Raw genomic sequence first — 15378 nt, 5'->3', positions numbered from 1 at the left:
ATCGTCGCATCCCAGCTCTTTTGTATGCAGATGATGCGGTGATATTGGCCCGTACTTCAAACGAACTTCAGAGGGCCCTGAGCAGCTATGCATCTTTCATGGTTGGCTTGGACCTTAAAGTCAATATTGGGAAAACATTTGTTATGAAGGCGGGTCTTGGCAAGAAAAACAAAACCAGGTCCATCTACCTGAATAAGGAAAGATTATCAACTACTGATAAATATCCATATTTAGGCATCATGTTTGACGAAAAATTAAGTTGGAAACCGGCAGTTGAAGTGAGAAAACTTCAATTTGTAAGAACCACTTCCGCACTTGCAAATTTCTCTAGGAAACTCGGGAGAAAAGCACCTGTGGAGATGGTTAAAATCTATAAAGCCAAATGCATCTCAGTGGCCTTATATGGAGCAGGTGTATGGGGCCACACAGCTGTGGGCCCCATCCAGGCAGTAGAGAATGGTTTCTTGAGATACCTTCTTGCATTACCAACTACAGCCGCAAACTTTTCCTGTCATTTGGAACTGGGTCTCCCGTATGTGACAGACCTCGCGAGAATCCAGCCTTTGTTATTGTGGCATCGAATCTGGACATCAAAAAGAACAGTCCTCACTCAAAAAATTATTTTAGACTGTAAGGCCCTTGACAACTCACTTAGATCTAAGTGGTTAAGCTATGTCAAACATTTTCTGACTGACTTAGGGTTGGCAAAATATTATCATGACCCCACTTTGATTCAGGAGTTAACAAGGAAGGTTTTCCACAAACTTTGTATAAACCATCTCGAGGACCTACGACTTAACTCAGAGGTTATGAGGTTATGAAGCAAACAGTTAGGCATAGTCTAACAGTCCAGACGGTATTTGGGATTCAGCCTTACCTAACCTATAATATCACTTCTTATGAACTGTTTCTTTTGGTTAGGTTTAGGCTGAACCTTTTCCATCGATTGGTGGTTTTTCCGCTGAAAAACAACTGGGCTAAAACATTACCACCTTGCCCTTGTGACGGGTGTTCTCCCCAGTCCACAATCCATACTATTCTTTTTTGTAAATATTATATGGATCAGCGGAGACAATCATTAATACCCCTATTAAAACGTTTGGGCTTTCGTACGTGTCGTCCAGCTCTACTCTTCTTACAATTACTGGAGGGGGAAGGGCTGGTTTACATTGTCTCTAACTTCTTACAGAATATTATTCGACATAGATCGAACTTAGGCTGATTTTATCTTTCTGCACTTTATTGTCAAATTGAACACCAAAAACTAAATCGATGCCCCTTACTTAGACACTTTGTATGCATCTGCCACTTTAAAATTGTGAATGTAATCACTGTGATCATTCTTGTCTGTGATGAATTTTAAATTGTTGAGATTTTATGTGACATCATATTTTGTATTTTATCTGTATCTTTTATGACCTTTCTCTGGAAGGCCGAATAAAGAAAATTTTGATTTGATTTGAAATATAATCAATAGTTGAAGTTGAGCCCCTGCCTCTATAGGTAGGTTCTATATGGCCAGTGCTCGTTGGCACTGCTGCAAGCTCCATAACATCTAAAAAGTTATTGGAACTTAAAAGATCTAATAATTGGTACCCCCTATGACATAACGGTGCCCTATCAGTAGGGTAGATGGCTGAATATATACCCTTTGGGATTTTTACATTAAAATCGCCTCCTAAGCAAATACCCTCGGGTTTAACACCACGATTGGCTGTCTATAAATTAGAAATAAAGGTAAACAACTCGATAAAGTTCATATTGGAAACATTCTTAAAATTATTTTTTACAAAAATTAATTAAATAAAATGAATTCCTCCGTGTATAAATTATGGCCTGAAATGTATCATTATTAGCATGGAGGGCCCTGGCACGTCCCCCTGCCCTGATATTAATCCAGGTTGAGAGGCCTCCAACTGGCCGTCCAGAATCTGGGCTAGGAGCTACAATATTGAAACATTCAACCCCTCTAGGGATAACTCCCGGGTCGCCCAGGTCTCTTGAAACATTACGATATCTTGATTGTGAACCAACTCCAACCAGTCTGGCAAGTTTAATTTAGATGCCAGACCTGCGACATTCCAAGTCAGTATTTTAAGAGTGGAATCTTCATTAAATACGGTTGGGATGTCGGGTTCACAGAGCGGGGGTCTATTTCGGCAAGGTACAAGCTCTGCTACCTCTAGTGTTGCTGGGTTTATGGGGGGAGTAGACAGTCAATCCTGGCTATCCAAACCTGATAGGGGCATACATCTATTAAGTAGAGGGAGAGGGCGGGCAGTGAAGGGTATATCAGAGGGTAATGCCACTGGGGAAGGTTTGTAGAAATACCCCAAAGGCAGGGCCCAGATGCTGGTGGTTAAATTAGCCTGGTCCTCCTGTAACGATAGTATTGATTTGGCCACAGATGGTCTGCGAAAATTAATAACTATGCAGTCCCCCTTTATGCGTTTTGGGGACAAACCCACCCACCCAACTCTCCATGCAATAATAATATTATCTATTAGTGAAGCCCTGAACTTTTTATGTTTAGAAAGCCAATCTAAACTCTTATGGCATAATTACTCCCATGATTCTGTTTGATTAGGCCTTAAAGGGGGCACTCCTGATAAAACCACAACATAAGGACACGCCTCCGGAGGTAAGTTTAACACCTCCCTGCTACCCATGAGGTCTGGCAAGCAGTTAGTATCGGTGACACCCACTCTCAGTGTGCTGCCAGCAGCATGAATATTAAGGGGATGCTGGTAACAGGCGTAATTTGTGTCACATTTCCATCAAGAGTGCGGTTTATACCGTCATTCTCAACGATCCCGTTTTCCCCACCATTGCCCCCAGATGCAAAACACAACCACATTTTGTTACACATATCACAGGGAAGAGACACTGGATTTAAATTAGGCACATCAATCAAAGTGTTTAGATGGGTTGTAACGTTATTCAATGGTATAGTAGACATTCCGAGAGCAGTAGGCACACTGGAACTAACTTGCGCGGGGGAGGCAGTATTAGAAAACACAGACTGGGGCATAGAGAGCACAGACTGAGGAATAGGCAAGCGATCCCGCAACGGAACAAGAAAACTGTCAAGTGCACCTTTTACACATTCAGTGATGGTGTCCACAATATGGCTTATGACCGCTTCACTCCTGCTACTACTATCAAGGGAGAACAAATCAGTCTCAGTCTGAGTTCCAATAGAGCAACGGGGGGGATCGATGACTGGAGTGTACACCTGGGTCCCGACCGTGGTGGAATTAGTGGGTGGACGTATCCAAGAACTCAGCGATGTGCGTGATGAGCAAGGTCGGGTCGGCTGCTTCCTCTTGGCACTTACTGCCTTAGCTGGCTTCCTTTTGCGTTTCGGCCCAGTGATTGCATCAGTGCTCATCGAAATATCTGATATATTAGTGTCTAATAAGGGGGCATGAGATATAGTGCCGCCTCTGGGGGCCACACAATTAGTAATAGAACTGTCTGGTACACTAGTGTTCAGATTGGTGCCCTCCATTGTTGGGAGTAGGAGCGGAGGGAGTACCCCCAAACCGAGAGAAAGGCGCCTCTCAGTCAGTTCGATTTAATTACTAACAATGCTGACCGCTCTTTCTAACATACTGTCGATACTTGTTGTGGCGGGCCTTGATGCCAACTGGCCCACACGCTTCCCCATAGTCACGTTAGCAGATATGTGTAGGAAATAAAACAGGATATACTTGGCTCACCTTAGGGAGTAAGTTCAGCGAAACTCCAATGAAAGGGAGATGGCCCAGCCCAGTCTCCTCCAGTCACTGATGGTCACTGACGGGCGCATGACGGGTCCGCCCTTGGCCCGGGCGGCGCACACGCATGTCCCGCACTGTGGGGGTCTGTCGCTGTTTAAATCGCGCCTCCGGCCGTGCTCCGCCGCGTCAGACAAGCGACGAAGCAAAGGACTCTGGGCAATGTAGTTCTCGATCCGCGGGAGCCAAGGAAGCCGTTCCCCTCACAGCAGGTAAGCAGGGCGTCTGCTGTGGTGGCCGTTGCCCTCACGGTGATGGAAAAGAAAAGATCCCCCAATGCAGTGTGCCTCGGCAGAGACCTTCAGGTGGCACGTCCAGCGTATAATAACGCTATGGTGAAAGTTTCCTTGGATGCCGATAGCTAATCCAGGCTCGCTAAGCAATTATAAGCAATTACAATAACAGCTAGAGGAGGCGATCTCTTATGTCAGCGCGGACTCCCGCTGACTTGAGGAATCCGTTTGAGTGACTGAGGGGCAGCCGAGTAACCTGGGTGGCTGCACGTCTCGAGGTGGAGACAGGAATCTGATTTGTGGCGTTGTGGCTGCAGTGGCCACCGTACGAGTCAACACGTCCTCCCGCTACTAGGAATTCCAACTATTGTGGTTCTGGGCAGCTGTTCCTGCAGGTTGTGGCAGCAAGAAAGGGTGTTGGCACGGGTGAAAGGACTTTTCCTCAAGACTCCAGGGCTAGGGTGTCAGCGGGTGCAGGGGCGGCAGTGATGCACAGTAGACTCGGATTATACTCACTCTAGCCACTGCGTAGGCCCCGGCAGTGCCCTGTCCAGTCATTACATGGAGAAACAATCACACTCCCTGGGGGGTATCCACAAACATCACACACACACACACGGATGCCAGAACCAATGTCTACACCAAGACAACAGACAAACACATAACTCAACAAAAACACACACAGAACCACAGCAAGACCAGACATGACCTGTGCAGCCAAACTGTGGAAAGGCAATGGGAGCACAGACAGAACAGGAGTGCACAACCTCATCAGTCAGGAACAATGCACAGACAACATACCACAACACAGACAAGAAGTGCACCCTCACAAAACAATCATGGACACAAACTGTGAGAAATGGGCCTACAATGACACACAGACAGACATACCACACCAACCATCAAGTCAACATGATGTCACAGTGTACCACATGCCTGCACATGCACAAGAATGACAAGAGACAGCTCAAATATGAGAGGAGAAAACACTAAGGAAGCACCTAACACAAGCACAGGAACTAGAATAGACCTAAGTTCATGTGACAGACACACAAGTAAGGCACACCACACTGGCAACACACATCTGAATGAAACATACCACACCAACAAAACCCACACTGACATGCAAATAGAACACCACACACAGAGCATCTGTCAACTGCAAGAGACAACACAGCCCAAACACTGCACACAGCCACATCAAATACACACAGATGCACATGCCAATAAATCATATTGCAAACACAGCAGGACATCAGGGAATGTACACCAGGCAAAGACAAGGCAACATGCCTTAGAGACTCCCGGGGCGGCTGCCTTTGGTTTTGAGCCTTGCGTGGCTGAACACAGTTAACCTTGCACACTTGCACAATATCGCCTAAATTGCCTATCTTGCCTAATTTGCACAAACTTCGCGCTGTTTTTTTAGTGCTTTTAATCTACTTTTAATCATTGTACTATATTTTTTGTGTATCTGCTTAGCGTTCTTCCACTTTGCACCTTGCTCTTTTCTCCTGAGGCGGAAAGCCGGGAGACACTCTCACTGTACTCTCTTTTTCTGGCTGGGGATCTCGGCTCTTACCGGAGGGGCTCTGGAGTCTATTGTTGGGGCTCCAGGGGTCTCGTCGCTGGTCCCCCGCCTCCCTCTCTTCCTCAGCGCTGTCCGGGCGTCCCGCGTATGGCAGACCCGTGAATCGGGTCGGAAGCTAGCGCCGCGGCCATCTTGGGTGAGGCAGGCTTGCCAGTCGGCGGACTAGGCTTGCTGCCTCATGGGCGGGAGCTATAAAGTGAGCTTCTTTCCCGCATTCTGGTTCAGACCTATGCCTTAGAGACTCCCGGGGCGGCTGCCTTTGGTTTTGAGCCTTGCGTGGCTGAACACAGTTAACCTTGCACACTTGCACAATATCGCCTAAATTGCCTATCTTGCCTAATTTGCACAAACTTCGCGCTGTTTTTTAGTGCTTATAATCTACTTTTAATCATTGTACTGTATTTTTTGTGTATCTGCTTAGCGTTCTTCCACTTTGCACCTTGCTCTTTTCTCCTGAGGCGGAAAGCCGGGAGACACTCTCACTGTACTCTCTTTTTCTGGCTGGGGATCTCGGCTCTTACCGGAGGGGCTCTGGAGTCTATTGTTGGGGCTCCAGGGGTCTCGTCGCTGGTCCCCCGCCTCCCTCTCTTCTTCAGCGCTTTCCGGGCGTCCCGCGTATGGCAGACCCGTGAATCGGGTCGGACGCTATGCGCCGCGGCCATCTTGGGTGAGGCAGGCTTGCCAGTCGGCGGACTAGGCTTGCTGCCTCATGGGCGGGAGCTATAAAGTGAGCTTCTTTCCCGCATTCTGGTTCAGACCTATGCCTTAGAGACTCCCGGGGCGGCTGCCTTTGGTTTTGAGCCTTGCGTGGCTGAACACAGTTAACCTTGCACACTTGCACAATATCGCCTAAATTGCCTATCTTGCCTAATTTGCACAAACTTCGCGCTGTTTTTTAGTGCTTTTAATCTACTTTTAATCATTGTACTGTATTTTTTGTGTATCTGCTTAGCGTTCTTCCACTTTGCACCTTGCTCTTTTCTCCTGAGGCGGAAAGCCGGGAGACACTCTCACTGTACTCTCTTTTTCTGGCTGGGGATCTCGGCTCTTACCGGAGGGGCTCTGGAGTCTATTGTTGGGGCTCCAGGGGTCTCGTCGCTGGTCCCCCGCCTCCCTCTCTTCCTCAGCGCTGTCCGGGCGTCCCGCGTATGGCAGACCCGTGAATCGGGTCGGACGCTAGCGCCGCGGCCATCTTGGGTGAGGCAGGCTTGCCAGTCGGCGGACTAGGCTTGCTGCCTCACGGGCGGGAGCTATAAAGTGATACGGGGATGTCTCCGCGCAGCGGACGCGCTCAGCGGATGCGCCTTTCCCGCGCCGAAGGAGCGCCTAAGGAAAGCCCGTCTGCGCCCGTCAGCGTCCCGGATGCGGACGGCTGCGGGCGAGGCCGGGCAACAGAGAGTCAACACCATGCGCAAACCTTGGTCTATACCACCCAACAGCTTTGTGCTCTCGGACAACATGGTGACCGCGGGTGCAGTACCTTTGACCCTGCTACTCGGACGAGACATCACTGTACCAGCTGTGGCTGGTCACTGAGGAGTAGGTCGACGGACTCAGAGGGGGCAAAGTCTAGCCTATTTACAACCGTACCAACCGAGCTGGCCTCTGCGGCCCGTTCTTTCAGCTGTGCCCTTCTGAATACTCGGTCTATGAGCAAACATGCCCTGGACCTGTTCAACTTCCTTACTGACTCTAAGCCCGCATGCCTGTTCCTCACCGAAACATGGCTCGGCGAAGCATCAGGTCCAGATATAGCCAACGCCCTGCCCGCGAACTATTTCATATTAAGGAAGGACCGGAGCACAGGCAAAGGGGGAGGAGTGGCCTTGGTAATAGACAGATGTTTTGAGTGCTCTATTATACCTACTGATGACTTTCGAGGGGCGGAAGCACTCGGCTTCTGTCTTACGCTCGCCCCCGGCCAATCTTGCGCTGGTCTTTTGGTTTATAGACCCCCTGGCCCGGTTGGATCCTTTTATGAGGAGCTGGACGCCGTAATCTCTGATATGAGCGTTCAATTCAAGCATTTTATTCTTTTAGGTGATTTTAATGTCCACTTTGATAGGACGGAGGCGTCAGATACCATCAAAATTTTAGATATCACTAACCCACTGGGTCTCTTTCCCTATGTCATGTTGCCCACCCATAGCAAAGGACATACCCTGGACCAGATTTTTTCCACCACTTTTGTGACAGTTATGCCCCCTCGCCCAGTGCTATGGTCCGACCATTTTATGGTTGCTTTTAATATCCAGGCACAAGCCAGCAAGACTAGCAGAAGCGTGGGGTGTCTGGCCCTGCGGTCGCGTCCGTTCCACTTAGTAACCGTGGAAATGATCGATCAGTATCGACTAACCCACCCCTGCTCTCTCACGGGCGAGCTTGAGTCGGACCTTGCGCTCTCTCAAGAGTGGCTCGAACAGTGCCTAGAGGCGTTAGCCCCGCCTAGGCAGCTGTTAAAAAAATCCCCTCGTGCTTCAGCCCCATGGTTCACTCCTGCGCTTAACTCTAGCAGAAGGCTCTGCAAAAAAGCAGAAAGAGCATGGCGAGCAAAGTATCTGGATCCACTGAAGGAGGCATACAGAAGTTGCGTCAGGGCCTATCATAAGGATATCTTCCGAGCCAAAAAAACCTATTTCGCTCATCGGATTGAGGAGGCTGCTAACACCAGCAAAGAAATCTTCACAATTGTGAAAGAATTTACCTCTCCAGTGGCTATTACACCCAGGTGCTCTTTTTCGGAACCGTGGGTTCGGCAATTAGCAAGTTTTTTTGCTGATAAAATTAAAACCATTCAGGCTACCTTCTCTGCTCTTGCACAGGGAGGAGCACCGTGTCAGGAAACTAAGGCCACTACCTCGGACCTGGTAAATCCTAGTCTGGTGAGTTTTCCACCGATTGCACCCCAATCTTCACTGGAACTCCTCGCCAAAATAAGATCTGGTTCTCCTCTGGACCCATGTCCCGCAAAGTTTTTGGCCAAAATAGCTGGTGCCATTAACCCCCTGGTGAACCCAATTCTAAATTGTTCATTGCTCACAGGGACTGTGCCGTCTGCCTGGAAACAGGCAATGGTCATTCCGCTCCTGAAAAAACCGTCATTGGACCGGGACGTTCATGCGAACTATCGACCTATCTCCTTACTCCCTGCTTTGGCTAAAGTGACAGAAAAGCACGTCCAGTCTGTCCTTTCTCATTTTGTGGAGGCTCACGGCCTCCTCCACCACACCCAATCCGGCTTCCGTACGAACATGAGCACAGAGACCGCCCTGTTAGAGGTGGTGGAGGCCATCAAGGAAGTTCAGGACTCTGGGGGTAAAGCGATGTTGGTGTTACTCGATCTCTCGGCGGCGTTTGACACCGTTCCTCACGACCGCCTTCTGACCCGTCTGGGGGAGATCGGGATTGGAGGTACGGTGTTTAAATGGTTTAAGTCTTTTCTGACCAACCGCCAACAGACAGTCTGGGCACCTCCGTACTCGGCGACAGTGCCGCCTCTGGAAGTAGGAGTTCCTCAAGGATCTATACTTAGCCCGATCCTTTTCAATATTTATATGACCCCGCTGGCTGCACTGGTCGAGTCTTTTGGAGCCCAGATTGTTTCCTACGCCGATGACACTCAGCTTCTTTTCACGTGCAGCAAAAATATGGATTTCAATGGTGACCGTATTAAGAGCTGTTTGGCCGCGGTCTTCACATGGTTCCACTGCAACCAGCTAAAATGTAACTCTGATAAATCGGAGGTTCTTTTCTTCGGCTGCCCTCCTGATCCATGCTGGAGGTCTTGGTGGCCTGCTGATATGTTTCCCCCTGCGGACGTGGCCTCGGTGGCCAAAAATCTCGGAGTTAAATTGGACAACTGTCTCTCCCTGAAACCACAGATCCAGAGCCTTGTTGGTCAATGCTTTGGCATTTTAAAAATGCTAAGAAAATTTCTTCCTGTTTTGTCCATCCCTCACAGGAAGATTACGGTGCAGGCCCTGATAGGTTCCAGGCTTGACTATGCCAATGTCCTGTACCTGGGTCTCCCCAAGTGCCTTCTCTCTCGCTTACAGGTCGTACAGAACTCGGCCGCGCGAGCTATCTTCGGCCTTAGCCATCGCTCCCATGCCACGGGACTACTGCAATCTCTGCACTGGCTCCCCATCAAGAAGCGTATTGAGTTTAAGGCACTTATCACGACATTTAAATCGCTTCATGGTATTGGCCCTCTCTATTTGAGAAAAAGGACTAGTTTCTATCGACCCACCAGATCTTTGCGCTCTGCGTCACTATCCCTCACTGCGGTCCCGGCAATTAAGCACTCCCGGATCGGAGGGCGTTCCTTTCAACACCTAGCACCACTCGCCTGGAATGCCCTCCCTCTGGCGTTAAGAAAGTGTGATAACTTGACGACCTTTCGAAAGAAGCTCAAAACTCGGCTTTTCAGCCTCTAAGTCCTCCCCTGGGTAGATGGTCTGTGGTCTAGGGTCTGTCAGCGCCGGGACACTCTGTCTGAGTAGCTGAGCGCTTAACAAAACTCTGGATAACATAACATAACATAACATACACCCACAGCACTGCATGCACACCAAGCAGTGTGTGCACACCAAACATACCAGTCCCACACAGATATGAGTGACACACCATGAAACCCACAACAACAATCAAAGCAGCACACTGACAACATCACACTCAGTAAGTGAAGCAGTACCTCAGCAAACACACATAGACCTAACCCAACACCCACAGATGCACAAGTCTGGGACACCAAAGTGGAAACAACCTGACCAGAGGACTGTATAGGACAAACAGTTGAACTGCATATGAGCAACCATGACTGCTAAACAGTACAAGAAAATCACATATAACCAATTGTGAAAATGTCCTGAGTGGCACATTGCTCCTGTGCAAAGATCTGCACCACAAAGCACAGTGTCACAAATGAAGTGATGTTGAGGCGCACACACAGGCAACCCAAGGGGACAGCTGACATGAAAGTGAAGTGGTGTGTATGTCAGTAGTGGACATGGCAGGAGTATCCCATACACAAATAGATGGAGTGCAGACTCACAATGGGTAGGCATCTGAAGTACATATAGGGGATGGTATGACACCACACACCACATGCGATACTGGAGGCATTAAAGCCCCATGTGACAGCAATTCATTAGAGATAACACACCCACAATGTCAGCGTGGCTGAGCAGGTATGCACAGTGACCACAAACAGCATCAAGAGTCAGACACATGGATGATCAACAAAACACAACACTGACTTGCCAGTCACATACTCTGCATACTCACAATTGCCAGAAACAACAAGTAAGAGTCAGCCAGAACTGCAAGGATACACCAACACACTGCACAGTGCACAACATACAACACACACATGTGCACACAATCATAGGGCTGAACAATCACACAAACAGGCACTCTACTCCTGGGTCACACATGTGTGTAGTTGACATTGCAGGGGCACACACACATCAACACCCCCTCACACTGCACACTTCTTGACCACCCAAGTGCACACATTGCAAGTAACCCATGTGATGTAGGATGACTGACCATCACAAGATGACTATACACCTACAGTGCTGGGCACACATAAAGTAAGATAACACATACATGATGACCCTGGGCAGCCTGCCTGCAATCCTGTGGATAGAATCCCACTTTGTGTTGGCAGTCCCTCCAAACCTGACATGTGTACAATATAGCTAACATGAACAAATAATGATAATGACAACAGTATTTCATCTAAAACCACCATCATTGCACCCACAAGCATTAGAGTCAGGAAGAACTGAATTCCCTGTCACCCCTGTAAAAACTAGAAAAAGTGAGACAAGCCATTGGCAATGTTGAAGTGGCATACCGAGCATGTGGCACAGTAAACCATACCCACACAGAACATACTTTAATCAGTAAGGACACTGACAAAACAGACAACAGGAGCAACTGTCTTTATTCACATATGGCACAGATAGGCACCAATATTAGACAACAGCAAGGCCAGTGGCCAGCATAAAGTGCAGAGTAGTTACATGAGAAGCTGCACGGGTAAGTGGCAAACAGCAGTGAACAACAAGGCCAGTGGCCAGCACAAAGTGCTTAGTAGTTACATGAGAAGCTGCACAGGCAAGGGGCAAACAGCAGTGAACAACAAGGCCAGTGGCCAGCACAAAGTGCATAGTAGTTACATGAGAAGTTGCACAGGCAATGGGCAAACAGCAGTGAACAACAAGGCCAGTGGCCAGTCTAATGTGCAGAGTGAGTCCATGAGAAGCTACACAGGCAAGGGGCAAACAGCAGTGAACAACAAGGCCAGTGGCCAGCACAAAGTGCAGAGTAAGTCCGTGAGAAGCTGCACAGGCAAGGGGCAAACAGCAGTGAACAACAAGGCCAGTGGCCAGCACAAAGTGCAGAGTAAGTCTGTGAGAAGCTGCACAGGCAAGGGGTAAACAGCAGTGAACAACAAGGCCAGTGGTTAGTCCAATGTGGAGAGTGAGTCCATGAGAAGCTGCACAGGCAAGGGGAAAACAACAGTGAACAACAAGGCCAGTGGCCAGTCCAATGTGCAGAGTAAGTCCATGAGAAGCTGCACAGGGAATGTGTGTGATTGTACCCTGCCATGGTCAGCAACACAGTCAGGGGGGTAACAATGGGCAGTACAGGCCCCCTTGTGGGAGAGACCGGTGTGTGAGGGTGACTACCACTCAGACTTGGCTGTCAGTCGGACTGGGAGCTGGCTGTGTGTCGTGGACAGTTGGAGGACTTGACCGGGGAGAGAGAGGCCCAGCTGAGGTAGAGGCATCAGTGGCATGTAAAGCCAGAGGGCTGCTTGGACCAGGTGTTGTAGTGGCACGTGGAGGTGGAGTCATGCTGCCGTGAGACACAGAGTGGGTGGGAGATTGTGGAGGGGTGCCTTTCCACTTCTTGGGGACTCTAAATGGCGTCCCTGTCTTGGGATCAACGGAAAGTGGTGTAGACAATAGGCACCCTCACCACCAAAGCTGCATCAGGTGCAGATGGTGGCCCACCCTCTGAGGACATGCTGGATCCAGCGGTGCACTTGGCCTGGCCTGGCCTTGCCTTTGCCTCTCCGTCCCCTGTTTACCAGGTGTTCACCCTACAGTGCCCTCTTTCCCTGCTTCACTGGGCTTTGGATGGGAGTCGAGGTTGTAGGTGAATCTGCCTTGGAGCTCTTCCTGTTTGTACTCTTAGCAGGCACCACCTTCTCAGTGGGCACGGAAACTGTCTGCTTGTCTTTGCAAGACGCTTTTGGGACAAGAGAGTCCTTGGCTGGGGATGCTTCTGAGGCATGTGACCCTGAGGTCTGCTTCTTGGCTTTGTGGCCCTTGGTGTTGCCTGACAGGCTTTTGCCTTTGCGCTCTGGGGTGGCTTTAGTTTTCTGCGGGGATGGTGTCTGCGCCCTGTACCACTTGGGCTGTTTCTGCTGTGTGCTGCGTGTTCTGTATCTTGACCTTGAGGTCTGTTGTGCGTGGTCACTATCATCAGATGTGGCCACTCGCAGGGGGAGGGTCAAAGGGTCTGGAGCTGCACTCCGAGATTGTGCCAGTTGAAGGGCTGCCGTCACTGTGGAGGACAAAGACTGGACAGTCCGGTGTAGCCCACCCATGTCTGAATGTATGCCCTCCATGAAAGCAACCACCTGTGTCAACTTTTTATTGTGGTCTATGAAGGCATTGAGGAGAGGTGCCTGGCCCACACACAGCTGGCGCAAAAGGTCCACAGACTCAGCACTGATGGCAGCAGGGGGGACAGGGGCAGTGGTGCCTGGGGTGAAGGACTCTCTTCCCTTCTTACTGGTGCGAACACGGGCAGCACTAGTGGAAGTAGCTGGGAGGGTGGGCACTGTACGCTGTGTGGTGGAAGAGGAGGCAGAGTCCCCGTTCCCTGTGCCCGCAAACATGGATGCGTCACCGCTGGCGTCAGATGACGTTGAGCTTTGCGTCTCTGGCTGTGATTCCTCCAGCAGACTCCTGTCCCTCTCCGAGGCGCTGGTCACATCTGTGTCACTGTGTTTGTGTGCAGCTGTTGTGCTTGATGCCTCACCACTGGTGTCTGTCCCCTGTCCTTCCATGCCCATGGGAGATGCTGCATGAAAGAGAGATGTAGGGTCAGTTCATTGGCATCCACAGGACAAACATATGCAAGCAAAGCATCACTGAAGATGATGAAATCTAAATGTTGCACACCACCCTGTGAAATAACATTGTGCTACATCAATTTTTAACTCCAACAGTGGGTGTCAACAAGCAGACCAGGTATAAGTGAGCCATGTGATGACCAAACAGCACAATATCTTGCCGGTAGCCCCGTTCAACCAGACACACAAATGGCTCTGAGCACACCTAGGGCCCTGATGGGGGCTAGAATGAACCCCACAACATGTTGCAACTGTCATATCTGGATGGAGCAGAAGGGGCAACACAGATACAGACTCTAACATAACAGTCCACAATGGCCATGAGCTCATGCCATCCACCATGTTGTACTTTGGGGCACAACTACTGTTGCACATTGGTGTCAGATGTCTACGCCTCACAAATCTGAGGTCAGGCAAAGCACGCATTGATGAAAGCACACTCAGATTAGGCACACTGCCGTTCCCTTCCAGACTACCCCAATGCAGACAATACCTGACGCCCACGACTCAGAATGCAATGTAAATGCCCAGTACTCAAATTACATTAGGAAGTACAGGCAAGGCAAACGCATGACAGCTGCACCCAGCACAGAGGCCACTTACAAGCCACTGCATCACACTACCAACATCACATAGCCCAGCGCTGGCCCAGGCTGTGTACGCATGCAGCCACTCACAGCCAAAGTCACCCTTCCCAGAATAATCACCCCTAGCTGGCTGCTGATGCTCCTTCAAATGTGCATCCAGCTCAGGCTGTGTCACGGCCATGATGCTAGCCATTAGTGGTGTCACGCTGCGCCGCGCCGTGCCAACCTGCCAGTCCAAGGGATCAGCCCCAGTGTCATCTCAGCCATGTTCTTGCTCAGCCGGCAGATATCATTCCACCTCTGTGACAGTGGGTGCGCTGTTGGTTTGAGACACCCAGAGCCCGCACCTTGCATGCAATGGCCCTCCACACGGCCTTACGCTGGTGTACTTTGAGCTGCAGGCATGGGAGAAAAGAGGGGGAAACATCAGTGACACAGTGTTATGTACCAATATCTCTCAGTACAGTAGCATGATACTGACTCATCCCAAATCCACAGATATGTCTAACAGAGACAAGAATGAATCTCACATGGTACATTAGCATGGGAGAACCACACGTAAATGCATGCAGGTGTGAGGATGGACACAGTACCTGCCCATCTCATACACATGCAGGATGCCAGCACATAAAGCCATGTGTAGTCTGCCCACATCTGCTGTCCATTTTTATGTAGAGCAAGACATACATTGCATATCAACATATGTTTGGGGGTAGACTCACTGTGCCCAACACTGCACAGCCCACAATGTCCTTGCCCTGTGAATGGCTCACTGTGTCATGGATGTCACATTGAGGGACATGATCTCACAAACCCACACCCTTCTCACAAGGCCTGTCGTGTGCAATCTACTGGGCTGAGATGGCTGATTGATGGAGAGTAAGGAAAAAAAGACACATGTAACACTCTGGACATTCAGTGATGTGTCCTTGTCAGATTGGGCAGTGACTGTGCAGGCCAGGTGGGCTCACACTGAGGACAACAGGGACCCACACAGCCATTCACACAAGCAATCACTGTCCTGACTCCTGCA

The sequence above is a fragment of the Triturus cristatus genome, chromosome 7, assembly GCF_964204655.1.
Source record: "Triturus cristatus chromosome 7, aTriCri1.1, whole genome shotgun sequence".
In the NCBI taxonomy this organism is placed as follows: domain Eukaryota; kingdom Metazoa; phylum Chordata; class Amphibia; order Caudata; family Salamandridae; genus Triturus; species Triturus cristatus.
The sequence above is the reverse complement of the archived record's forward strand: the minus strand, read 5'-3'. Positions refer to the sequence as shown.